At 38.9% G+C, this 27,595-nt stretch overlaps 1 long non-coding RNA gene and 1 pseudogene across 2 annotated transcripts; both read left to right on the top strand.

Annotated features, from left to right (window-relative positions):
* The first annotated feature begins 110 nt into the window (after positions 1-110).
* On the top strand, positions 111-26,437 carry LOC144641045 (uncharacterized; annotated as a pseudogene). Its single transcript, XR_013568486.1, has 13 exons — positions 111-238; positions 835-939; positions 1,752-1,978; positions 2,188-2,424; positions 3,583-3,695; positions 4,824-5,054; positions 5,325-5,437; positions 6,436-7,052; positions 20,250-20,957; positions 21,514-21,871; positions 22,359-22,493; positions 24,726-25,005; positions 25,615-26,437. The product of XR_013568486.1 is annotated as an uncharacterized LOC144641045 (transcript).
* On the top strand, positions 12,344-16,655 carry LOC144640145 (uncharacterized). Its single transcript, XR_013568291.1, has 3 exons — positions 12,344-12,577; positions 13,907-13,979; positions 16,596-16,655. It is a non-coding gene; the product is annotated as an uncharacterized LOC144640145 (long non-coding RNA).
* Positions 26,438-27,595: the final 1,158 nt, after the last annotated feature.

Here is a 27,595-nt window from a genome sequence, read left to right as displayed (position 1 = left end):
TTCCCGAGCTGAAGAGGACAAGTTCGGCAAGGAGCTGGAGGGAGAATCACTCAACACAGAAGGAAAGGAAGTTTTTGCTATTTCTTTTGTCGATATGACGTTTTTAACTAGTGGCATTTGTTAAGTGACATATATGATAGCAACCTCTTTTTTTCATGAAAATCATATTTTCAATTTGCCCAGGTTAAAAGAGGAAACATGAAGGCCACAATTTTTGTGTTAACTCTTCTTCCGTGTGGTAAGTAAATGATTTTATAGTCCCAAACGTAGCATAGGGAGATAAGCGGTAAAAGAAAACAACGTTCACGTCCCTTTGCACGAAAAACCCCCAAGTTTTTTTGTGTTCTCAGAATCCGTTGTAAATTTTAAACACGAATGATTTGTGAATGTTATATGGAAAAAATTATTTATGTCAAATATGGAATTTCCTTACTGCGCCAATACAGAAAAAAATAGATTTGCAAAAAAACCAGCGCAAGGGTGAGACAGTTTTTGATTGCAATTTTTAATGCAACTTTAGTCCAGAGATAGCGATAAGAGATGGTCGCATCGTTTTCAAAAAGTGATTTTAATCTTTAGTACAATGGGGGAATCTGGAATCTTATATTAGCCTAGTCAAAGGTAAGTGGTTTGTTTAGTGATTTTCGATTATCACCTCAGACTGATCTAATAAGCTGATAATATTCCAATCGAGTTTAGATAGTTTCCTCTAACGCAATATCTACCCTTAAATTTAAAAGTCGTTTTTGTCGAAAATGCGGCGTTTCTAATTAATATTGCATGAATATCATTTGCTGGTCAACCTTGCTTTCCTTTGTACTTTTCCATTTATAGTGCTCGCTCTTCCGCACCTTAAGGCGTCCAAAACTGTAACGGAACCTGCAGTGAAGTCTACTGGTTATGGGTCTCCAGTCCTAAAGCAGTCAGCGGATTTTCCAGGTGTGTTTCTCAAAGTTCCGTTACAAAAAATTCGAAGTATTCACTCGGTCGCCTAAAAATGGCGCGACCATTTTAGATATGACAATCCATTAGCATAACTCAAGCATAACTCTTTCTTTGGTACTGCTTTTTTGTCAAGATGTACGCCGAAGAGTTATATACGATCTTCTGAAATCAGTTAAAATTTGGTGTGAAAATTAATCGCGCCTGTTGTATTCTTCAAACAGCTAAAAATGGACAAAAGCTATTTACTTCGAGATGATATTTAGCTCTGTGAAATGACCGAAGGAAAAATAACAAACTATGAGGCGAGCTTTCTTCTTTCCGTACTGGCGTGCTGAAAGGATTCTATTTTGTGCAATTCCATTCGCCATTATTGGCTCCTCTGGGGTATTTCGAACTTTCCTGGATTTCAGATACACTGAGGGAGGCTCCCTCAGTGTAACTTTTAACTTTTTTATTGTCCTTTTATTGAGTTTTTTTTTTTTTGCGTTAATTTTTGAGAGACCCAAATCCAACTAAAGATTAGAAAAGTTAAAACTGTTACGATTATTAAAATTGCTTGATAATCCCTGAAAGGCTGATTCCGATGATCGCTCGATCACGTATAGACAGTTTTAACTGACCCAGAGTCAGGTTAAATGAAAAGTTTGCTTGAATTTTTTAAGAGTGATGAGATATATAACCAATAAGGAGATTTGTTGCGCATGCGGCAACATAATCAGGCACCTCTAGCAATCATTTAGAATCAAATGACGAGTCCCAAATTTCATTCGGCCGGTATATAAATGAAATTTTATTCCTTTGATTAGAACTAATCACAAAAGGTCTCAAAGGTACTAAAAGGGAATTTGTATCTGAGATGAGAGATATGAGTGGTTCCAAGCGCGGCGGTCCTGTAGCGGCGGTGCTGGCTAACCCTCAGGTACAAGAGGCAGCACTTGAAAAAGGAATCGAGGTGGCGGGCAAGTTAATCGACAAACAGCTACAGAACATCGACGATGCCCAACAAAAGGCCGCAGACTTCTTAAAGAAAGAGGTTAGCATCGATAAAAAAGAGATTTAAATACACTGTTAAGTTAATAAAAAGCAGTCACCTTGCTATCATTTTTTTTAAATGGTTGTTCTTAAGAAAATGTATAAGTGTAAACTGGCCTACTTTCCAACAACAAAAAAGCTGTTGATTTTTATTAACTGTAAAGGTATTTAGCCTGTCCAGTCTTAACGGACTTCCCATCAATTTGATAGATCAAACTTGACATTACTCCAGACAAAGGATGGCAAAGCGAGGACATGTTTCTACCCGCGGGATATCACATTGACGCAAGCGTGTCGGGAACGGAAGAATCCCCCAAAGAAGTTGGAGAGGTTCCGTATGTTTTCCCAGCAGGCCTTGGAACCGCCTTGATGAATGGTTGCTGGGGAACTGGGTACAAAGAAACGGATCCTTGTTACTCCGCGAAGTGGAAGTCAAACATTTGCGAGGTGAAAACAGAATGCGGTTTAAACGCAATTCAAAAAGTATTTATGTTTGCTGAGGGGTAATCATCAATCGATGACATTTAAATTATATCTATCTCCAGTATTATTGCATTAGCTGGAACAAGCCGCAGTAAAATGATATTGATTGTTCCCCTTTGTCCGATATTAGCTTCTGGTATACAATTCTTAAGGGTTTTTGCTTTTTAGAAATGTTTTTCAGTTGTGTTCTTGGGATTTGTCTTTGCAAAAGTTTCACTGCGGCGATCAGAAAAAGTTAGTTGCTGTAACTTAAGTTCATCTTTATTTTAAAAATTGTTAAGGGAAATAAAGTTATGACTGAATCATCCATTATATAAATGCTTTACTTGTGTATACCCTTGGAAAGCCAAACTTTACATAGTATCCAAAAACACCTTGGTGTATTGTCTAATCTTATTAATGAGTTTTGCCAAAGTGGTAGAGACAGAAAATACTCTTTTGACGCTATTCTTCCCTCCAACAAAGTCTTTGCATGGCTATATTTGATTTTCTATGATTTTTTTTTAATAAATGGATCCTCAATTCTTAGGTCCTATTTGTTAAGATTTCCTTTAAAAACAATGCTACCCCCATATTTTCCTAGCTATAAGCTTAAGCTGTTTTTCAATTTGCTACTGTTCTCTGAATCCCGGATATTTTTCAATCCAAGATGCAAAGATGAATGAAAGATGCAATATCAATCATTGACCGTGCGCTTAATTTTATCACCTTTATGATTTCATGAAAAGAAAAAACTAAAAAAAGCTTGTTGATCTATTTGATTGCTTGGTGATTTTTTCGCAAAGGTGAAAGTATGTATACAAGTTGAGATGCTACTAAGCTTTTCAAAACTATCTTCCCTAAATTCCAAAATTTCCAACATCCTAAGATGCAATTTAACAATCCGAATTATTGAATGGGATTCTTGGTAGACAACAAAGGTAAGCTTAGTAATATTCCATTTATTTAAACTCAAGATATTCTCTTTCTCTGAGCACAACCTGTCTTATTATTATGTTCATTCTGTCACAAAGAACGATTACTTTTTTTCCGATTTCCTAGTAAACATTTGGGTCACTTCGTTTATGGTTTATACTTTATCGGTCAACGTTTCTTCAATCAGGTGTATATTTCTTTGAACAGAATATGATCGATGGAGCAGCGTTTATGGGAGTTGGGTTTGACGGTCGTGGAAAATACAGTCCAGAATCCAGAAAAATCAGCATTGTACAGAGAAACTGTGCGAACCAAGCAACGTAAGTTTCTGGTAGGATTTTAACTAGACTGCAAAACAGTCGTATCTTTTGCGAACGCGCTCGGTCTTCAAACAAGAGCAGGTCTAGAGCCAATGCGGGCGTGCGAGGCTCGCGAGACGATCGGCGCTTCGCGCCTTCGATAAGCGCTTTTTCCAACGACTTTAGAGAAAAAACGACTGTTTTGCAGTCTAGATTTTAACCTAAGAAGTTCTCCCCTTTCCCCTTCCTTAAAAACTTTCCAGAGAACTCGCCTAGTTACTTTGTCATGTGGTTTTCTCAGAGTATGACTAGTCCATTTTATATCTTAAAAAAACTTTAACTAGCGTTGTCTTTAATGTGTTACCAAGAAGTTTTTGTTTCTGATGGCCTTAGGCTGAGCATAACAGCCAGGTTTGATTTTTAATTTATCAATAGGGTCTCCACTTAATCCTATTTCTGAAACTTTCACCTCTCATCTTAAGAAATTAAAATTATTCACTGTTTTCCGGGATCTTTTCCGAGGTTAAGAATATTTAAAATTCGACGTTTCGATCAGTTTCACTGATCTTCTTCAGGCTGTTGTTAAAATGACAATATGGCGGACTGTTTCTCTTAAATATTCTTAACCTCGGAAAAGATCCCGGAAAACAGTGAATAATTTTAATGTCTTCACTTAAGTTGTTAGTAATGTATGTCCTAAGTATGGTCCTCGAGACAGTTCCAAGTAAGAGAAGGGGTGTTCTTGATTTGCCCAATGCTCACGGCTGACCACACCAAATAAAGGATTGCGTTGGATTGTTATTGAGCCTAACACCAAAGAAGCACAATAAAAATAGCAGCGATAAAGTGATTGTCTTCGAGTGCAAGAGATGGTATATAACGTACTATTAGGCACCAGTTGAACTGAACGTATAACCTAGGTGTAAAGTATATGAAAGAAAAGCACATACTAACGTATTGTATCTTTTGCTTTTTCTGTTGTTGGGAGTTAAATTGCGCTAAAAGTATTGTTGCTCACAGATAAAGCTGGCCACCATGACTTTTCACGACAACAGTTAAAAGTCAGTACATTATTTATCGGTAACTATCATCCAGAGGGATACCGTGAATCTTGAACGACTTCGTACCGTTTTCATTTTTCTTTCTCAGGTACGATAATTTTGACGTGCCCGACACCATGAATGTTCACGGTATATTTGACACATCCGCCTCCATGGTAACGTACGAGAGTCGTGAGGAATATCAAAAGCACTTGCAAGAAGAGGCAGGCGTATCTGGCTCCTACTTTGGTTTCTCTGCTGGAGTGAAAGAGGCCTGGGGAGAGTCCACAGCATCATCACGTCAAAAGTACATGGCAGTGATGGATGTAGATGTTGACAGGTACAGCGCGTTTTACTGGAAAATAGACCACTGATTAAATTCATACGATTATACATCCGGGACCGTAGAGGCGTATTTTCCATATCCTCACTTGTGAAGATATGGATGACGTCATTTCTCGACTTGCACGGCAGTAGTACATAAAATTCATATCTTCTCGCCACCGTGTAATACGGTTCTATATAATTATGTACACATGATCCACGTGGTTGATGGTTTTCGAGGGATATCTTGACGACTTCTTCCGAACTTTCAAATTGTTCTTGCCAGATATGAAATCTTCATGGACGAAGTAAAGCCACAAGATCTAAGCATGTCATTTCTGAGAGAGTTTATGAATCTGCCAACGTCCTACTTTTCAGCAGGGGGACCTCTGAAATACCGTAAGTATCGCGCGGATCGTTACTTACTTTTAACTGACAAAAAATTAAAGCTTAGTTAAGACTAAGAGAGAATGAAGCTTAGTCTCCCTGATAATACAGACCTATTTATTCCACCTTGGATAATTTTCTTGCGCAAGCGCAAGGACTAAGTGATAAAGGTATTTCCCTTATTTCTGAACCATTTGGTTTTAAAAACATTTGTTGTGACAAATGGCCCAGCTCACAACGAGTCTCTCGTAGCTCAGTTGGTTAGAGCGCCCAACCGGTATCTGGGAGACCATGGGTTCGATTCCCGTCGGGGACTCAGCATTGTTCTTTGTCCCATGCTTGTGTCATGTAGAACATCTTATCTTTATTATTTATTACCGAGCTTAAAATTTACCATCTTTATTATTTACTACAAAACTTGATGAATTCGACATTGCTGATCCTAGCAGTATGCAGGACGCGTGTCACATATCAACCTAGTAATATGGCCCAGCTCACAACGAGTCTCTCGTAGCTCAGTTGGTTAGAGCGCCCAACCGGTATCTGGGAGGCCATGGGTTCGATTCCCGTCGGGGACTCAGAATTTTTCTTTGTCCAATGCTCGTGTCATGTAGAACATCTTATCTTTATTATTTGTTGTGACATTAATTGTATCACATCGAATTTTAAACATGACTGATTAAAATCAAGGGAAACCATTTTCAAATTCTTGATTGAGCAACAGACATGCACAGCGACTGTATTTGGGACCTTGACCTGATATAAGAATATTTTAAGCATACTTCTTTTCATGTCACCCTTGGTACCCATGGGGTGATGGTTTAAAAAATCAAAAACAAAAAAACTCCGATAAATAGACGACGTTCCCGTACAAAATGAACCAGGGTACGTATATGTCTTAAGAACCAGTTTCAAACATCACTAGCTCAGTACGTGAACTTTCATCTAGCACTCATGCATTTGTTTACAAACTACAGTTTAAATTGATCCCGTGATCGTATCTTTTTTAGAAAACTTTCTTCAGCGCTGGGGAACTCATTTTATCAAATCCGCAAAGTTTGGAGGTCAGTTGGAGATCCGTAAAACCATGGACGCTGAAGAAACTCAAAGTAAAAAGGAATTTGAAGTTCAAATGGAAATGGAGTTCAAGAGTTTGTTCGCGAGTGTCGGAGCCAAAGCTTCCGTAGAGAAAGGTGAAAGCAGCAAGAAACAGTCCAAGACCACATCAACTTCATTGGTAGCTCATGGAGGCAGTCAGGACATTGCATCCATTTTGTCAGACGTGTACTCCCCTTCGTTTAAGACTGAGTTCAAAAATTGGCTGACAACGATTCCAGACTATCCAAAAGCATTCCGCTTTCAGATGGGATCTATAACGGACCTTCTCAATTTCAGGGCTAATGATTTATTTCAAGACGAGACCGTGAACTGGGGCTGCGAAGGAAATGCTGCTGCCTTGAAGACTGAAGTGAAGGAAGGAAAAACCTTGAAGTATTATGAAGTAATTGAAATTAACGGAACCAAGAAGCGCTATTACTGTGAGTTTGACAGTCGCCAAGCATTGGAAGATGCCATCCAAATGCGCAGGACAAGCTTGAAGAGGGCAATTGAAATCTACATGGAAGAGGTTGTAGAAATTAATTGATTGTTTTTTTTTTGCTATTGGTACTCTTTCTATTATCCCTCAGGTATATGTATGGCTAATAGAAACATGTTAGTCTTGGCATTTCAAACAGGCTTGTATACTGTCACCTCAAAAGATCTTTGTACTTCACTCTTTTTATGTTATTAGAATTTAGTTTATAAGAATATTGAGGCTGAAATTTGCGAATTTTTAACTGGGCGTTTAGTCCAGTTCATAGATTCGGTAGCTCATTATACAATTTATACCTCATTCTCCCTGTTGTTTCGTTAATGAGGTTTTGTTTTTTGCGTATAATTTGAAGGAAAAGGAGAGACGTCATGTTATGTTGTGTAGAATTAGGAGGAACGCTAGGAATGAGTTGGATGACAGGGGAGGAAGCAGGTAAATGCGAAGTTTTCGGGACGAAAAGATTGAAAAAGTTGTTCAAAAAACGCCATTTTGAATAATAGCGGACATATTTGACCGGTGGAGACTAGAGGAATCGTGGACTCTGGGGACGAGAATGGCGAGTCGCAGCCTGAATGTGCGTTTCGAATCCAAATGAACCGAAAAGGAATTTTGTAAGGATGACAGGAAGAATTTCTTGTGAGAGGAGGTTGAATGAGGCTGTGCACTGAAGGCAGACGGTGATGAGAGACGAGTTCAGGTATGACATGTGTTTATAATAGAATGTAGTTTGCGCGTTCCTATGTTTATTGACCTTTATTGCCAGCTTTCGCTTTGATTTTGGACCGGCGATCCGATTAAAACCACTTGAACTGTTTAGTGAAGTAAGAATACTCAAACTGCAAAGCAATGGTCGTCGGGTTATTGTTTTTGGTTCTTTAAGAGCATTTTATCGGCATTGCATTATGTATATTTTTGGAAGAAATGCGTGGTTTACGTTTTTGGCTGTGTTTGCTAGAGGTAGTAACGAAAACGAAGACCCCGAAAACGAAGACCTAAGACCTATAAAGACCCATACGAAAACTAAGACCCGTACGAAAACTAAGACCCGTATATACGAAAACGAAGACCCGGCCAAAACCAGCGTTACCCAGAGTTGCGTGACATTAATAATAATGACAGAATAATATTGAAGCAGACTGAGCGTACTTAGAACGTACTACTGATCAAAAGTCTAGACTTGATCGAAAACTAACGTACACCTGATCGAAAACGGTTGCTTCTGCGTCACAGAAGAGACAGCCAAAGTCCCCCAGCAGTAATGCACCGTATCGAAATCTTCTCGCGCACAATACTTGCTTAAATAAACTTCGCTACCCGATTATTATTTCTCGCTTTACATCCGCGTAGAAGGGTGCGGAGAGAAAAAATTAATACAGGTGTCAAAATGTACTAACGGGAAACTGTGCCGATCTATCACCTCTTCACATCTGCTGAGCGGCAGTCTTTCGACTCTACTTAACCTAGCTAAAATCGCCTCCTTATAGTACAACTGACAGAGCATAGTGCCCTTTCTAAACATCTTTGAGGCGTCAAAATAAATTGGACGACCAAATCCAATTTTACCGAACGGCTTACTTTGTACAAATTTATGTCACGAAATAGGAGTCTGTGTAGGTCTGTCATCTGTTTTTTGCTTAGTAAATAAAGTTTTTGTTAGTGCTTCTTATGTGTAGTCATATCAATAGTGACCTTTCATTCATTTGCCGGGGCCGACAGGTGTACTTGCCAAGATGTTTTAATTTTACTCATGTAGCGCGTAGCGAGGCGTACTCACTTCAAAATGTAGGATTTCAATGAAACTTGATCGATACGTTCTCAGTACTCGTCTACTTCAATATTATTCCAATCCAACACTTATTCGTAGAGTACAAACATCGCGCAAAACGAGTACAAATGTCACACGATATTTGACCATATTTGTACTTGTCTCATTTCCCCGACCAAAAGATTAAAAACCTTGGCAAGTCATGTGTGACCTAGGCTCCCGCAGTGCTATCAGAATGGAATTTTCAAAAGGAACAGCATCTTTTCATTCCGTTTACGTGTTGAAGTAACTGTAACGTTCCATTTGTCGAAAAATTCTCACCAAAAACTCCATGTAAATGTAAAGCGCTCATTGATTTTCGATTTCAGTAGTACGTTCTCAGTACGCTCAGTCTGCTTCAATATTATTGTCACTATTATTAAGGTCACGCAACTCTGGGTAACGCTGGTTTTTGCCGGGTGTTCGTTTTCGTATATACGGGTCTTCGTTTTCGTACGGATCTTCGTTTTCGTATGGGTTTTAGTTTTCGTACGGGTCTTAGTTTTCGTACGGGTCTTAGTTTTCGTATGGGTCTTAGTTTTCGTACGGGTCTTAGTTTTCGTATGGGTCTTAGGTCTTAGGTCTTCGTTTTCGGGGTCTTCGTTTTCGTTACTACCGTTTGCTAGATCTGGTTTTGTTTGGCCAGAAAATTACTGAAATAAGCTTAACACTTATTTCTTTTACCCTTTGTTCGCTTTTTGGAGGCAAACTTATTTTGGCTACTGTGTGCAACATTGAAGGTGATATAAAGATAAAGAGGGTTAATTGTCACTGATATCCGTTTGCTTCAAATCTGTTTATAAGTTTGGGAAACTTGCTACAAAACGGAAATAATTTTTGAAACTGCATGAAGCTGATATTGCATGGCTAAAAATAGTTGCCTAAGTTCATGATGGTGCATGCTCCCATTATAGTCGCTACATATAGATCTGCTACGAAATGGAATGAAGTTGTTTAAAAACCGATAGCCTATTGAATATTGGTCAGACACCGATACAAGCAATTTGTTCTTTAAAAAGAAAAAAACCTGGCGGTTTGCTGCTGTGTGAGAGTTTTAGGGCCAGTGTTTACATGATTCATGAATGACTCATTCCGGAACAAGTTAATCCCATCCCGATATATTTCACTCTATCTGTTTACATGATACCAAGACAAAAGTCAAGTCATTCCTGAATGAGTTCATTCCGGTTTTTAAATGAATTTGATTCCGAGATGAAACCCCATCTTGTGAAACCACATACAGAGGTCACAGTTTGAACTCAGCGCAAAAAGATGTGAATTATAGCGTTTACTGTTTAGCCCGAAGAAGCAGCCCTATGATCAAATTGCTTGATAAAATTGCAGATATAGCCATCACGAGCATTAAAAATAACATGTTTGCGCAAAACATGCACCATCTTGTTTTGAGCTTGAGTGAAAACTACGCACGTGAAAACGACTTTGGTTGAGCTGGTCGATTATGTCATGTGGAATGTATGCAGTCAACGGACCTCATTGTGAACTTGTTCCGAAATATAAATCATTCTGGAACTATATGTAAACAGGCCCTCATGTGCAAGCAGCAAGGCGTGTGAGGCATGGCAGCGAGATATATGAGGCAAAAATCCCTACTCCGAATGAAAAGGTTAATCAGAGTGCTATATTTAAGCTAACGGATCTGCTTTTTGGCTGGCTTACTAGAATGGATCGCACACCTTGCTGCCTCGCACTTTTGTGACGACCTGCTGTATGACCCCTTATAATAGACTGTCTTTATTAACCCGGTGGAAGTCGTCATTCAAAATATGGGTATCACAGAACTGTAAATTGTAGATCACTACAGCAAGGTTTTTGGTGTTGTGTTCATGTGTATACATAGTACTCGTGTGTGGAAAAATTCACTGCATTTAGTGGGTTTCTTGTTTAGTGTTGTTTTGTTTGTATGCACTGTGACTGGCCAGTGATTTTTTTCCCCTCCCTTCCCCTCAGGCATTAGCAGGCCATTCACTTGTTATGCAAGTGAAAGAAAGTAAAATCCCAGGTACCTGGGAGAAAAGTGACTGGGGGGACTCCCCTGCCTCTTATGTTCTCCCACCATGGAACTGACCTTTGTAAAATACTTATACCAATCAAGTGTAAAGGTGGATGACGATAACTTGCAGGACTGTCATTAAGTTTTTATGCAGCCAAACATTGAAGTTATCACCCATAGCATTTCATTCTGAATGCAACTTGTAAAGTAACACCAATCAAAATGTTTACCTGTAACATTGAGTGAGCTCATGATCAGCCGTAACAGGTATTACGGGTTACAGCCCTTAATGACAGCCCTGGATAAGGGATGATAACATTGTTGGTAGCTGTGAAATGAATTCTTTATTTTTTTACCTTCTCAATTGTGGTGCTTTCAAGATATTTACTATACTTATATATAATCGTTTGTTTTTTTAAAGGTGTTGTTTGGACTTGTGAAAATTTAAAAAGAATATTTGACAGGTGAACTCACGTAAAAATGCAAGGTGAGATTGTTTGAGTCCTTCTTGGGTTGCTGTATGTTCATCCCACGTGGGATGCTGCCTAAAGGATTCTAAAATGACCTGGGTGGGGTGTCACCTAGGATCCTGCTAATTACTCCAGGTGGGATCCCACTCGAGATAACCTGCTGCTAATTCCACATGGAATTTTAGCTGTGCATTGATCCCAGGGGGATCCCACCTGGGATCCTAACTAGTTCTAGGCAGGATCTCAGCTGGAATCCCATCTAATTCTAGGTCTCTACGCATATTATCTGAAGTGGTAATTCCACATGATCAGGCAAAAAAGATATATTAATTAGCTGTCTTAGATAACAACAGAATCAATACACTGTAGTGTTGTCATTTGAGTTTGATATATTCAATGTACATGTAGTCATCTCATTCATCATAAATACATTGTAATTCCATTCATGTGGCCACCAATGAGCCACAAGGTGACAATATTAAAGCTAGGTGTTCTTTAAACAAGAAAATGACTGGTACTGAGCATTTGCTCAGGTCAACTTGAAGGGGCTTTATAATTATTATAGGTAGGTGATTGTATTAATGGGGTGGTGGCAATGGACTTGGCCCATTATTATTGTTTTTTGATTAATATGTAAAATTACTGAAAAGTTTTTTCAATGACTCAATTTTGTTTTTGTTTATTTAAGGAGGCAATTTTGTTTTTGTTTATTTTGGAGGCAAGCATGGCCGAGTGGTTTAGGCCGCTGGTGTTGTAATCCGGAGGTCCTCGGTTCAAGACCTGCCCTTGCCACTAGCTGGATTTGTTTCTCGGTTGTCCCGAGTTCAAATCCTCGACCACGCTTTGTATATAGCCAACTGGTCTGCCTCCTGCCAGTTGGGATTTTTAACCCTGTTATGTTTATTTAAAACTTTTTGTTTCTTCTGTTTCAGTGGCATGCCTGTAAACTAGCTATCTCTTAGAGATATGAAGCTAAGTGCATGACCACTATAAACAACTTTATTTTTTTTTTATTTTTTTTTATTTTTTTTTTCAACAACTGATGGGAACAAAGTGGTGCAAGGAACACTGCTGCTATCATCTGCATACCTAAATCTGGAAAGTCTGTATTAGCTCACATGAAGGGAGAAAAAGGTTGCTTTTTATGTGAAGATAAAGGCGATGGGGTTGGCAATGGCTTACAGAGATTTTGGCTTTACAGCACAGGCATGTTGCTCCACATGATACCCATGGAAAAGTTGTTATCCGGAACGTTATTTAAAATGGAGAACAGGTAAGTGTTACTAGCAGTTATTGTATGCTGTTACTAACCAGTTAATTATTTTCACTACAAGTTTTTTTAACTTTTTCATGTATCCAACACTTATTAATTAGCATGCCTTCAAGTGCTGAATCGATTTTTTTTTATTGAGGTCAATGGGATAAATGGTGCTTCTGTGTCTTTGCTATTTAAATAATTTGACCTTGTGGTGTGTTAACTACAATTGTCAAGGTCATTAAAAATTTTAATTATTGAATATCAAGTTGATAAATCATTAAAATGATATATAAACTTGATATTCAAGCTTCAGAATACAGAAATTAGCCTCTCTTCTAGTATTGAAAGGTGTCTTAGTTAATTGCTTGCTTCACTATGTACAGTATGCAAATGACAGCTATCACAATTCTTGTGAGTGAGCAGATAACATCAAAACAGCTAATAATGATTAATAAATGCATTTATATGGCAGATTTTCCATATGATTGTATTATGTTCAAATAAGCCGATGAAGTGTTGGACAATTTCTACAGATTGACGGCAGTACTTTATGGTTAGATATGAATTGGTTGATGCTTTGACATACACTTTTCATGTCAGTGCACCTGCATAACTCATACGTGCACAGCTAATAGTATTTCTGAAATGATTCGATTTAGCACCCGGGGGGCTTATTTACTTTTGGCACCTCATGGAAGGGTGCTTATTGAGACAGGGCACTTACCTTATAAAATTTTTTGAGAAAAAACCAAACGTTCAAAACAAAACTTAAATATATATTGAAATAACTAACAATAACAGAAACTGTCAGTAACAAATTGTTGAAAGTTCAGTTACTTTAAAAGAATTATTCGGTACGGTGAATGTTCGTGAGTTTATCTATTCGACATTGATGACATTTTCGTCCCCAGAGGCCGCAATCCTTTTGGGAACGAGAATGCATCGATGACTTCAATAGGGGTGGTTATCCACAATAGGGGGGTTATTAGAATAGAGGCTCATAACAATGGGGCACTTATTAGAATAGAGGCTCTTATTGGAATAGGGGCGCTTATTGACAAAAACACATTCGAAGGGGGGCGCTTATTCGGAAGGGGGCGCTTGTTGGAAGGAGGGCGCTAAATCGAATCATTACGGTAACCAATATTGTTTGGCTTTTTCACTGCCACTGGAAGTGTGGAACTAAACTAATACACCAAAATGTTGCATAGAGAAAGTGCTTTACTCACTCTATTATTTAGCAGTATATCAGCAAGAACTGTTGCCTTTTTGCCCGGTCACATGTGCCGAATTTAATTGCAAGGCTGTTTTATGTTATAATTTATTTCTCAATTGTGTTTACAGAAAATGTCAATACTTCCTCCACAGAAGGGATTGGGAATTCCTGGTGATGGGAGGGGTCTCCAAGGCCAAAACGGTAAGAAAAGGTATGAAGCTAAATTGGATTTCCGGAGGGTTCCCTCAGGTTGGGGGTGGGGTCTTAGGAAAAATTCCTTCTGTGAGAGAGTTATGGATCATTTTTCTTTAGTTAAGCAAAATATTATTTTCTGATAAAAAAAAAATAGGGCGTCAGATGTCAATATTTCTAACTGCTGGAAACAATATGATGATCAACTTGAAGCAAAAAGCGATAACGATTGTTTGAATTCTTTGTTAGACCATGTGTAGGGGTGGGTAAGGTGGGGTGTAAACTCCGTTGAAGGGTAGGTGCTGAGGTAATTGGCCCTTTCCCATTCCGCAAAGATCACTTGGTTTCCTGTTGTCTCTGGTGGGGTAATAGAAGGGATTTTTTTGTCTAAATCATGAATTATCAACAACAAACATCGGGGATGATGTGGTCCAACTTCTACAACAATAAAATAAAGAAGTTTTGATTTTGTATCTTTTTTTCTCACTTAATGATTAATAATAATGTTACAAAAAAATCCTTTAATATAGAAAAGTGGAAAACAGACGTTATAGTAAAACACGTTCGGTTTTTATTTTATTTGTTTTTATTTTTTATTTAACCTTTTTTAAAAAAAAATACGTCTTAGCGAACATTACGTTGAGTAAAATTTGTATAAGTAATTGTGGGTACTTGCAGTGATTCTATAAAGTTAGCCTTTTAAAATAGTAAGCTAAAAGGATTAAGCTCGAGATGGGATTTAAAGTTGGAACCTGGTCTTACCAATGCAGTACTGTATGATGCTTTTAGATACCACTGAACCAACATTGATAATTTTGCATGCCTTGATAATTTTGATAACGGTAGAGCATCACAGTAATATCGAAAAGTTTCAGGTACATGTATGAAGCTGATGTCAAGTGCGATTTTTGTTGTAGGTTTGTTTGGAATCTTATGTTAAGCCGCTTCAGACTTGAAATTGATAAAGCTCTTTGGTAGTGATTGCTGGCTGAGAAGGCTATAGGCTAACGGAGTTTCTCATTCCTAAAATCTGCAATTTGAATTAAGTTATGCACAAAGCTGTGGTATAAAAAGACAGTAAACGCCAAGAAAAATACATTTTTCACCGTGTTTTCCAGCATGATAAATAGATCAAGTTATGTTGATTTGGACTCGAAGTTATTGATATTTTTGTTACTATGGGGGCCACCCATGGAGGGGAGGGGGGCAGCACATTGTGTTGTTTCGAACAAAATTTTTCTTGTTGTGTGTGGAAGCATTTCATCTGTTCGCTAAAATCTGCTTTTGTTCACGTGTTGCCAAAATTAATATGTTTTCCTCTTGTTTGTATATCCCCAAAGGCTATTTCGATTAAAGGCAAACGTCAGTTTACCATTTTTAACCAAGCCAAAGTCGCAAAGTGCCCAGTCGTCGCGACTGACAAATACAGCATTTCCTCCGCGAAAATAAAAAAAAATGCTTGAACTGAAAGACGTTTGAATTCTTCCATGATATGTTCGAACAACAATGCCCAGGATAAACCTTCTACTCATACTAACTTTATGCAAAAAAGTCGATATCTCGAAGAGATCTTTGATTTATTTCAAATTTTAACTTCCCTTAAGGTAAACAACCAGCTGGCAAAGTTTGGTTGGAAATCTATGAGCAGTTCTATTTCAAGGAAATTACCTTAAAGTCTCTATTCAGAATTCTTGCAATACATAGTTTCGTTGCGAAGGCCTTACTTACAATTTTAGTCGCATTTTGTGGAAGTGCCGGGAGTAGACGAATGGTGACACCAAAAAATTTCCATACAGATAGCGCGTCCAATTTTTTAATAAGCGCCACACTCGCGATCCAATAAGCGCTGCATTTGAGGCGCAAAAAAATATAATAAACAGCGCCGCGCTTATTCGAATAAATACCGTAACCTGATGATAGTACTAGTGGCTACGTGCATATCAATCAGGATGTGAAAGGTATGAGAAGCTTTGTGGTAAATTGACAATTTCTTGGGAACTTAATATTAGATGCACCAGTGTATGCAAAAGTATCAACGCATACCGAAAAATAAGGGTTATAAGTGCTCCTGCTTATAATCTTGTCTAGTTATAAGCTCATCTACATGGAAACAAAAAAACATCCGGATATAAGCCCCCCTCCCCCCCTATGGTAGATGACAGTACTGAATAGGGCTAAATGTTGCTTTACAGTACACACTCTTTTATCGGACACATATATGGACAGGTGCTTTGTTGCGCATTTTAGTTGATGTTTGATTTTTGTGTTGGTCCCCTTTTTTATACTATTTTACTGTACCTTTTATTGGGATTACACGCCTCCCATGCCTCACTGCCTCGCCTCGCATACCCCGCTGCCTCACACATTTGGAATACTCTAACGCAGTTATCCTTCAACAACACCATTCCTTTCCTTAACTCTAGGTCTCTATATCTCCAACATAATTCTCAGACACTTAACTATTGTTAACAAAATCAATTTGCTATCCAGTCCTTGATAACTAAAGTATTAAATGTCAGCCGGTTTCATCTAAAGAAATTTACTAGCCTCCTACAAACTCAACTTATCTTCTTATCTTCGTTCTAAAACTTAAAAGGATCTTTCTCTCATTTTATTCAATTGCAGAGCAAGAAAATACATGGTTCACAACAAGTCAAGTACACAAGAAGTAAAGGCAACAATTAACGAAATGGATCCACAAGAAAGAACCATCTCACAATTATCAAGAAGGATTATAGTTCAAACAAAACCCATGGATTCTGAGTTTCTGACTCAACTTTATCAGCTGATCTGACGTTTCACCTCTACAGAGTAATGCATCACACTCGCGAAGCAACTAAAATATAAAACAAAGTCAACAAAAAGCCAAAGAACAAACTGCCGTGCAGTTATTAATACTTCACATCTGTAGAGGAATTACACTTCTTGCTTCAGTCCATTTGCCTTCTGCTTTAAAATAAAAATGTTCTTAATCGACACACGAATTTGTTTCTCGGTTGTCCCGAGTTCAAATCCTCGACCACGCTTTGTATATAGCCAACTGGTCTGCCTCCCGCCAGTTGGGATTTTTAACCTTGTTATGTTCATTTATAAATTATTTGTTTCCTCTGTTTCAGTGGCATGCCTGTAAACTAGCTATCTCGTTGAGATATGAAGCTAAGTGCATGACCACTATAAACACATATTTATTATTTATTTATTTTTTTATTTATAACTATACGCAATCGCGTACTTCTGTTTCAGGGATAAAAGTCTTCAGTTTGTAAATTCTGCAACTCACTTGAAGTTAACTAGAGCCATGTGATTTGTCTAACAACGTCACGGCCCAAACGTCACTCGACTTACATAATGAAATACACTTTTTATTTATTTAAAATGAAAAATCTCAATGAACTGTACTCACAGCTGGTGATTACAATGAAAAGCAATGATTGTACTCTGTATATAATATATTACTTATATATTGCTATTTCCATAGTATTTCACACTCTAGCCATTAACTGTGCCTGACAACAATCCATGATAATAATCCATCTTCCCCATAAATTTTTTACAAACCTAAAAAAAAGCGTCTCTCTCCCAGCAAGTCACACAACCGCACGTTTTGTCCCTCGTCTAAACCAGCCAACGATTACCTACATAAAGCTCGCAACCACACTCACCATCAATCAAACCAAAAGTAACTTTTCCATTTCTTCTGTATGACTTGCACAACCGTCTTTACTCCTTTGAAACAACTCCTTATATTAATCGAATATACAGAATAACCACGGCCAAAAAACCTACCATTTTCACGTTGTACCGACATTCATGTATATATTTAACAATTATTCGCCGAAGGCTCAGTGATTATTGTTGAATAATCCCCTCGACTTCGTCTCGGGGATTATTCAACAATAATCACTTCGCCTTCGGCGAATAATTGTTTTAGTATAATTTTCAGAGGTGAATATCAAAAACTGCAAGATAATTAACAAAAGAAAACAACAAACACAAGTGCTCGCTTACATAGTGTAAACCAGTGAAGAAATTATTCTACATGACACGAGCGTGGGACAAAGAAAAAATCTGAGTCCCCGGCGGGAATCGAACCCATGGCCTCCCAGATACCGGTTGGGCGGTCTAACCAACTAAGCTACGTGAGACTCGCTGTGAGCTAGATTTCGACATTGCTGATCCTAGCAGTATGCAGGACGGGTGTCACTTATCAACCTAGTAAATGGCCTAGCTCACAGCGAGTCTCACGTAGCTCAGTTGGTTAGAGCGCCCAACCGGTATCTGGGAGGCCATGGGTTCGATTCCCGTCGGGGACTCAGATTTTTTCTTTGTCCCACGCTCGTGTCATGTAGAATAATTTCTTCACTATTTATCACCGAGCTTAAAATCTACCATCTTTATTATGTACTATAGTGTAAACTAGTTTAATTCATCGATTGCAATCATAATTTATACTCAAGTTTTAGCGATAAAACGGAACAAAACAAACACTGTACGAAAAAGATGGATATCTAGTACCTTTGTTAAATCGATGGTGACTTCTGAGTAATTGTGTGAATCCTCTCGAAATTACTAGCTCCAGTGAGAAGAGAACTAAATAATGTTTTGTCAGTCGATCTGACTGAGTACATGGCCGCTGCGATCTCCAAAACCACCATGTTTACGATGAATTCAAAGCCTTGAAAACCATCTCTTGAGAATATGTTCGGTCCAAAAGCCTTGGTAGTTAATTTGCAAAATTCCCAATGTTTCAAATATCCAGGATTTCGAAAGATTTCTTTTAAATGAGAGAAATTTTCATTCAGCAAATGCCGCCATGTTCACTAGCCTGGATGGCAAAGGTGCCATGGCTTAGTAGCCAAACCTTCAGATGCAATATTCACCGCCTAGCGCGGTGAATATTGCGACATAGTCCGAGCTTCTCGACCAATCAGAATTGAATTCACCTCCGGAAATTATACTAAAGACCTGTATAATACACTAAGAACTTCACGACGTCATGAATAACTTGACAAAGCGTCGATGAAAATGACTTTGACTGAAAATTTAAAACCCTTTACGAACACGAAAGCATTCAGAAAAATCACAATTACACCTTTACAATTATCTTTCAAAGTGTCTCAAACCGATACACTGAAAGGCCAATTCATTTCAACACAAACATTGTGATATCTCTAATGTAGACGTCATTTCCCGCCCAGTTTTAAGCTTCTTTAAGCTTCTTGTTAATTATATTTTAAGAATAAACCCGAAGCTGAGATTTTGTAAAGAATATAATTTTGATTTGACTGATTTGTACCTTAAGTACAATACAATTACCGTATTTATTCGATTAAGCGCCCTGGGCGCTTATTAAATTTTTGGACCTTGAGAGTCGGCGCTTATTCGAGGTGGGCGCTTATTCGAGGCTGGGCGCTTATTAAATTTTCGCGATTTTCAGCAAAAAGTTAGTTTATTTTTGTAACAAAACAATAACAAATAACAAAACGTGAAAATGTACCAAAGCAGAATTTTAACTGTCAATACATGCTAAAACAAAAATGTCAAACGGTATTATCTAAGAATGTTCATATAAATATTTTCAGCCCAAAATCGGAAGAAAAATAAAAATATTCAGCCTCGCTCGGAAAAACAATATTCTAGTAAAAAAAAAGAGTGTACTGGACGTCTGCAGATCGGAAGTTAAGGCTACACAGTTGTCCTTTTGTGCCCATCTCTTCACATAACAACTGGTTCGCTTTAAAAAAAACGAGTTTACTTGAACTCAGTGAATAAGTTACAAAATTGGTGAATATTTTTAAATATTCACCAATTTTCTCTCCCAAAAAGGACCTCACTCATTTTCCATTGGACGCTCGGATTAGCAAAGTGATAAATATATTGCAATCAGTAATAGAGCAGTTTTCAATTGAGTGTCGTAAAACCAAAACCAAAGGTTTTACTCTTGCCAATCACAAAGAACACAGACAATCCAGTGAACAAATCAAAACTCGAAGAAAATACATGTAGCCGGCACGGAGCGCGGGAAAACGTGCGCGAGCGCTGCATGATTGGTTTTGGCTTTACTTCTGATTGGCTTAGAAAGTGGCGCGAGGATTTTAAACCAATCACAAAGCGTAGTAATGCAAAACCAAATCAAACGCTAATTACTTTCGACACTCGAGTGAAAACCGCTCTATGCTAGAGATAACAATTAGACCGAGAGCTGAATATCAAATGTGTCAGTATTTTTTTGTTATTCACATATGTTATTACAATGAGATTTATTTGTGTTTTCTTTAGGGTGCTATTTCTATCTCGGACATCGAGTTGAAGAGCTGTACGTCACAAAAAGATCAACCATTCCAAGACAATATACATAATCCCTCCCTCTGGACCACTGAAGACATTCCAACGTGGGCAAATATCATTAAACACAACAAGGTGTTCAAAGTTTCCTTCGACATGTTAGATGATCTGCCCAACGCTCTCCGTAAAGCCCTCGATATAAGGCATGACATGAGTCGACTTGTAAAATTTTACAAAAAGAAGTGGTACACGAGCGACAATGATGGTTCCTTCCATCTGTACGGCGCGTTTAATAACGGTCACAGCAGCAACACATCCCAAAGAAAAATATCTGTTCTTGGTCTGGTGCTTACTTTTAACTAGGCAGACGGCAGTCTCGTTCTATCTGAAAGTGATTTTGACGCATCGAAGAGGTTCTTTCCTACTCTTGATAAAGAAATGAAAGGAGCTCAATTAGCTCGAGTAGAAATGCCATCTGAAAAATCCGTTAAAAGAGCGACAAACCCTCCGCAGTCGGTTCAGCCCTGCCAAGTGCAGTGGTCCAATGCTCTGCGTTTTGATCCAACGGATTCTGAGGGAAAGTGCTTGCATTTTACTGCATCAACAGCGGGAACTTTATTCGTTGTCTTTGCAGCTTTGCCCAAAGACGTAAACTCGAGGTATTCCGTGGAAATATCTCCAGAAAGAGTTGCTACTTATAAGGTGATTATTGTCGTAAATTAATTCAAATTTCTAAAAGACTGGACAAAACACCTGTCACTTTCAATGCATGCAATGATTAATACTAATACTGGGATTTCCGTTTAGAAATTGAAGAATGGCCGTTTTTATACTAAAGACGCGTTACCCGTCTGGACTAGCTTCGACAAAGATTCTGTTGTTCGTCTGGTCAGTTATGCGTCCCTTGTTTTAAGACGGTCACAAGACGAGTTAGCCGGGCCTATCTAGACGAGCTTCTTTTGAAATGCGTCTTGAAAGACGGATAATGAAAGGAAGCTCGTCTAGACGCGTAACGCGTCATGTGCCGGTCTTTATACTAGGGACGCATAACCAGACGAAGCAAAAGAAAGGCAAAATAGAAAGCTAGTCCAGACAGGTAACACGTCTCTAGTTAAAAAACGGGATGTAAATCAATTTTTGTAAAATAATGGTAGACAACCCATGGTGTCCGAGGGTTAATCTATCTTACCAAAATCTTGACATAAAATTCCACTGTATCTGTATTTAATTTTGCCCCTCAATGTTTACTATTTGTTAGGGCACTTCTTTAAAAACATCTACAAGGAATGTCAACGCCCGGGCTCTTGGTGAAGCATCCTTGTACCAGTCATACTTTGTGTGTATCACAGAGTCAGGAAACAGCACTCTCCTTGAATATGGCAAGAGTCTGGGGACCTCAGACAGCGGAGATATCTATCTTAACTGGATTGACAGTCAGGATCATCTTAATGTCCGTTTCTATGCGTTTGGCAACAACCAAGATCCTGCCAAGGTGATGGACGCCCACATAATTTCGCGACAATTGACAAAAGCAGAATGCAAAGGAGACACAATCAAGGATACGGAGACGAATGTGTGTGTTCAGAAATGTCACAAGGACTGTGATCCATTGGCTGGTAAGACAAAGAAGCTTTTAAAAGGTGTATGATGTGTTTATTCTGCCTAGTAGGGGTATCAAATGGTCTTTGCGAGCATTTGCGAGCATGCGAGCACAGCGTTTTTCTTTGCGAGCACGAGCATTGACAAAAATTAGCCTTGCGAGCAACGAGCACTTTTCAAAAACCTACTTTCACTAAAAACTGAGCATGCGAGCACTTGTAAAAATGTGCGAGCACGAGCAAACGAGCATTCTGGCTTGATTTTGCATCAATTTCCGTTGGCCGCCTACCCTGCGATGGACAAGCATCCCATTCAGGGGGGGGGGGGGGAAGGAGAAATATTTCTATCCGCTCAATGCACCAGAAACTGGGATAGGCTTCGGCAAGTATGGGTCGCATGGCTCGAGGCTGCCCTACGCCTTAAGGATCAGTCTTTCGTCTTCATTTTGCCTTTACCGCTTACCAATAAGAGAAATTGACTAGGATTTCTTGTGTGTGTTTACAGGTTGCAAGTCCAGCGACAGCGCCAAGATAGTTAATGGTTGCAACGCTTGTAGAGTTGCTCTTGACGTAGAGCACAATGAATGCATTCCTAAATGTCCAGTAAACAAAACGCTGACAGTGGATAAAAAATGTGTCCGTAAGTCAGATATTTTTGTTGTGTTAAGGTGTAGCAACAAGAGGGGTCATGTTGCATTGTCCCCAGGGCTGTACCTAGGATTTTTTGTCTGCGGGGCAAACTCAGTTCAAATCCACTGCGGGGGCGACAAACTCCAATTATAGCGACAAAAAACAGCCCAGCAAAATCAAACACTTTGTAAGAAATTTCGCTGGCGGGGCCAACTGCCCGCCCCCGCCCTTTTGCCCCCTCCCCCTCCACCGATAGATACGGCCCTGGTCTCTGTAGCATTGTCGTTAAATTGCATGTAGTACATAGAGCATATAACAGGGAAACTGGCTCAGTGACAGAAAGTTAAACGTGGTTCCTTCTTGAAACTGCCAGATTACTTTGGATAACTGTATGACAAGAGCAACTTTAATTAAAGACATATTAACATATTATATAGGAATCTCGCGATAATACAGAATCATTCAGGCCCTGTCCACACTAACCCGGGTAAATTTAAAAAGCATCTTTTTCAACAGATAGGCCAACCGTCCACACTGAAAAGGCGTTTTTGGTCACCGAAAACGTACGGCACTTTTCAAAAACGTCCTCCAAAGTAAAAACGCCGGCTAGGTGGTATAGTGTGGACGTTGAAATCGGGCGAAAACGGGACTTTTTGAAAACGCTGACGTCAAATAGTCATGTGATCTCTGTCAAAACAAAAGGTAAAATTAGCTTACCAATAGCTCTGTACATGCGTTGTAACTCTGCGTGCGATAACGCGTATCGTTTTCAAATTTACCCGGGTTCAGTAATATACAACGCGCGCAGTATCTTAGTAATCGCGTTCGACGAAGGAGAACGCATTCCTAATTTCGTGTGATTTCATGTGCACATAATGGGTGTCCTGCGTATACCAGGGGAAATTTTGGAGTTAGCAAATATGCCTCGCTTTCATGTTATCGACCTTGATCTAATGCACATATCAACGCGGACCTTCACTGACGCTTCGTTTTGTACGGTTAACCCCACTGTTGGTAAATTAAATTTTACTAGCTGTCCTTTCAATTTAGTCGTAATGTTGTTGAAAATAGTTTTGGCGATCAGCGAGCGATCAACATTATTAGTGTGTTAGCAAATCTATATTTTATAAATTGTATTTTTCTCCCCACTAAGAGGGGGGAGGGGTCGCGTTTGGTGTATAGGCAACAAGAAACCCAATGAGCTGGTGAATATTTAAAATCATATTATGATATTAAAAAAGTTTATTCTAATTAATTTTCTTTTGGTGAAGAAATTATTCAACATGACACGAGCGTGGGACAAAGAAAAAATCTGAGTCCCCGACGGGAATCGAACCCATGGCCTCCCAGATACCGGTTGGGCGCTCTAACCAACTGAGCTACGAGAGACTCGTGGTGAGCTGGGCCATTTACTAGGTTGATATGTGACACGCGTCCTGCATACTGCTAGGATCAGCAATGTCGAAATCATCAAATGTGTAGTAAATAATAAAAATGGTAAATTTCAAGCTCGGTGATAAATAGTGAGCCCAGCTCACCACGAGTCTCTCGTAGCTCAGTTGGTTAGAGCGCCCAACCGGTATCTAGGAGGCCATGGGTTAGGCCTAGACAGATTGTGCTCGCAAAATCATGAAAAGTTGCTCTTTTTAAACCCCAAAAGTTGCTAAAATGTTGCCCAAAAACCCAAAAAGTTGCTACTAAAACTTCAATAGTTGCTACTTTAATATATCAATATTTCATACAAATATTATTAAATATCATCAATCATTGTTCTTTTTGGATAATTGGAACTTAAGAAAGTTCAATATATTAATCTGAAGTGTATATCTTGGGCACATATATATTATAAAAGGTTTGCACAGTTGCAGAACAAAACTTTATATATTAAATGCTCTTGCATCTTATTGAGCAATGTCAACAAATTAAAGAAAATAACGCCAATGTTAATTTTTGTGATTCTTATTAGGCATATCAATACAAAGTTGCTCAAAAGTTGCTCAGAAAGCCAAAAGTTGCTCAAGGTTGCTAAAATTGGAAAAAGTTGCTCCAAACGCTAAAAGTTGCTCAAAAGTTGCCAAGCACAATCTGTCTGGGCCTACCATGGGTTCGATTCCCGTCGGGGACTCAGATTTTTTTCTTTGTCCCAGGCTCGTGTCATGTTGAATAATTTCTTCACTATTTATCACCGAGCTTGAAATTTACCATCTTTATTATTTAATTTTCTTTTATTATCCTTTCTTAGCAACTTTTGACGCACTAGGCCAGGTTTCCTTTGAGGACTTCCCTAGCTTACCAGAATTTACAATGTGCCTGTGGATTAAATTGGACAAATCATGGACTGGGGGAATGACTCAGAAAACTTTGTATGGTCAACTTCTTAGCATGGATGCGAGCCCGAAGAGCCGTATATTGTTGCAGCTCTTCAAGAGAACAAACGATCAGGGACTAACAGAGATTTGGCTTGCAACGGGGATCTCGGTTAGATTTTCCATGGATGCTGTAATGGATTTGGATGGTGATGGGTAAGTATTTGATAAAAACCAAAAGTGAGAAACTTTTGGCTGTGAGAAACTTTTTCTTTACTAGCCATAATATTTGTTTTTCTTCTGCATTATTGCAATACTGTTTCAGATTAGGTACCAGTCTTTTATTTCACAATCAAATCTTATTGTAATCTTGCTAACGGTCACTTTTGAAGATGTATGCTCATGTAAGAATGCTCTAGAGACTTTTATTGCACTCGGAAAGTTCATTTAGTTTTTATCACACATTCGTTACATATTTTAACAGGACGCCGTTGAACATTTGCATATTTATCTTGCTAAAGAAGGCAACAGTAATGGCCGAAACGTCCAAAAAACAATATTTTTAGCCAGTGTCAACTTATTAATTCGACTTTTTTAACATGCCTGGCTACAACCCGAACATTTTTACCGGTTCACTTGTGTGGTATAATGCTAATACTATATATTGCAATGACAACATGCTATCTCAAGTTTGATTGGCTTGAAGCTCTCCGGACAAGGTGCAATCTGAAATTAACAGAGAGCTTTTAGCCAATCAAACTTGAGATAGCATCGGCGATGTATATATACGTATAATCAAAAAAAGGATAAATGCTCTTCGCGCAGGTTTGCACTAAACGAACTGAAAGACTACAAGTGGCATCAACTCTGTGTAACCTGGTCTGGGTTTAATGGCGTAAACCACTACTACTTAGACGGAAAGAAAAAATCATCAGCAAGGTTTTCACAGAGAGGTGCCATATCCGGGGGGGCCACAATGGTGGTCGGCAGCACAGAACATTTGACGACAGAGTTTAATGTTTGGAGTCGGGTTCTCAGTGATCGAGAAATTGCTCAGAATGCAAAGAGGTGCGATGGTGGAAAAGGCAACGCGATTCAGTGGCACCAAGGTTTCCACTCGAAGATGCACAGGAGCAAATACATCAGTCCCTCGATCTGTGCAGCCCCACGTTCCAACACTGATCAGAATCCAAGCCGTTCACAGTAAAAATCTTCTTCAGATAATAATAAATGTTGATGAGGACAGTTATATTCCATGCTACACTCGAGAGTTAATTACACAAAGGTTGCAGTGTAAAATAAATTTAATAAAAAGGTCTGTCACCTGCATGTGTGGAGTAGCACGAACATTGTAGAAGAGTTCCAAGTTTAGCTATCCATTGAATTTAATAAGGGCGCTTGTTAGAACTGGCCGGCCAGACCAGTATATTCGAGAACAGAATTCCGTTAGTTCGTTAGTCAGATTTTAATTTCATCAAATTAGTAAGTGCATAAATATTATATATTGTTGTTGTGAATTTGTGAGAAAATCTCTTGGAAAAGACCCCGCGTTTCACAATTAAAACCACCGGAACGGCCGGCCAGTTCTGATAAACTGAATGGAAAGCACCTTAAAATTATGGAAATGCTGCTTGCAGCCTGCAGTGTATGTATACAGTCAACTCTCTCTAAGACGGACACCGTCGGGACCGGCCCCAACTGTCCGTCTTAGAGAGGTGTCCGCCTTATAGAGAGTCGAGGTAACGTGACGCCAGAAGTTTTGAGATGATGAAGCTGAACGGCTATGCATAACGAATACACGTCTGTTTCAAGTCGCTTATACTTTAGTAAAACCTATAATTAAAAGTGAAACCAAAACAATATCAGAAATTCAACTCGTTTGTTCATTACAAACGGTAATACCGTAAGTAGAAAACTACCTCTTTGGTGCCCATACACTTACGCAGAGAAGTAACACGTTATAGCGGATTGTTTTTGATAAGTTTGGTATTCTAAAGGCGCTGACTTAATATGCTATATCATGATGTCGATACCAAGTTTTGAAGTATTATTCACTAAGAAAATAACTTTTTGTGCGTGTCCGTTGGCAGTTTCAAGGTGTCCGTTGTCCGTCTTAGAGAGGTGTTCGTCTTACAGAGAGTTTTGTTACAGTGAAATGACTGAAAAACGGCAGGGACCAGCACCAGGTGTCCGTCTTATGGAGGTGTCCGTCTTATAGAGGTGTCCGTTAACACAGAGTTGACTGTAACTGTACGAAATAACATTAATAGGCGAGATACATGTATATAGAAATGTAAACGCCCTTTATTTGCTTCACACACTGCAACCACGGTTCAAAAACCAAAACGAGGCTACCCCTGGTCATTTTCGCAGGCGCTCCTTCGCAACCTTGCCTTTATGCGTAGCGAAGGTACTGGTGGCTAACAGCCTGAAAGGGTATCCATAAACAAGTGGAAAGGCGACTGGTGGGAGTAACATTGCTAAATTGCTAAATGAATTATATATGGGGTAAAAATTGAGATGTAGAAAAAGATGTAGAGGCCCCACGAGTAGAGTGATTTTAAACACTTGGCTATTGTCTCCAGCCTCTTATAAGTCTAAAAAAAAATCAGTTTTTACTTGGCGCCACAGGGTCTACAGAAATTCTACCGAAAGAAAAAACACGCAAAATTCGTGAGAGTTCCAACATAAAACGAAGGCTAAAAATCAGCGCAAAATACTTTTTCTATCTAGGAAGAATAGTGCCACAAAGGCAGCATCGGTTTTGAAAAAATATAAAAATATATGCCTTTGTTATCTTCATAGA

The sequence above is a fragment of the Oculina patagonica genome, chromosome 2, assembly GCF_052425735.1.
Source record: "Oculina patagonica isolate OP01 chromosome 2, crgOcupat, whole genome shotgun sequence".
Lineage (NCBI taxonomy): Eukaryota > Metazoa > Cnidaria > Anthozoa > Scleractinia > Oculinidae > Oculina > Oculina patagonica.
The sequence above is the reverse complement of the archived record's forward strand: the minus strand, read 5'-3'. Positions and strand labels throughout refer to the sequence as shown.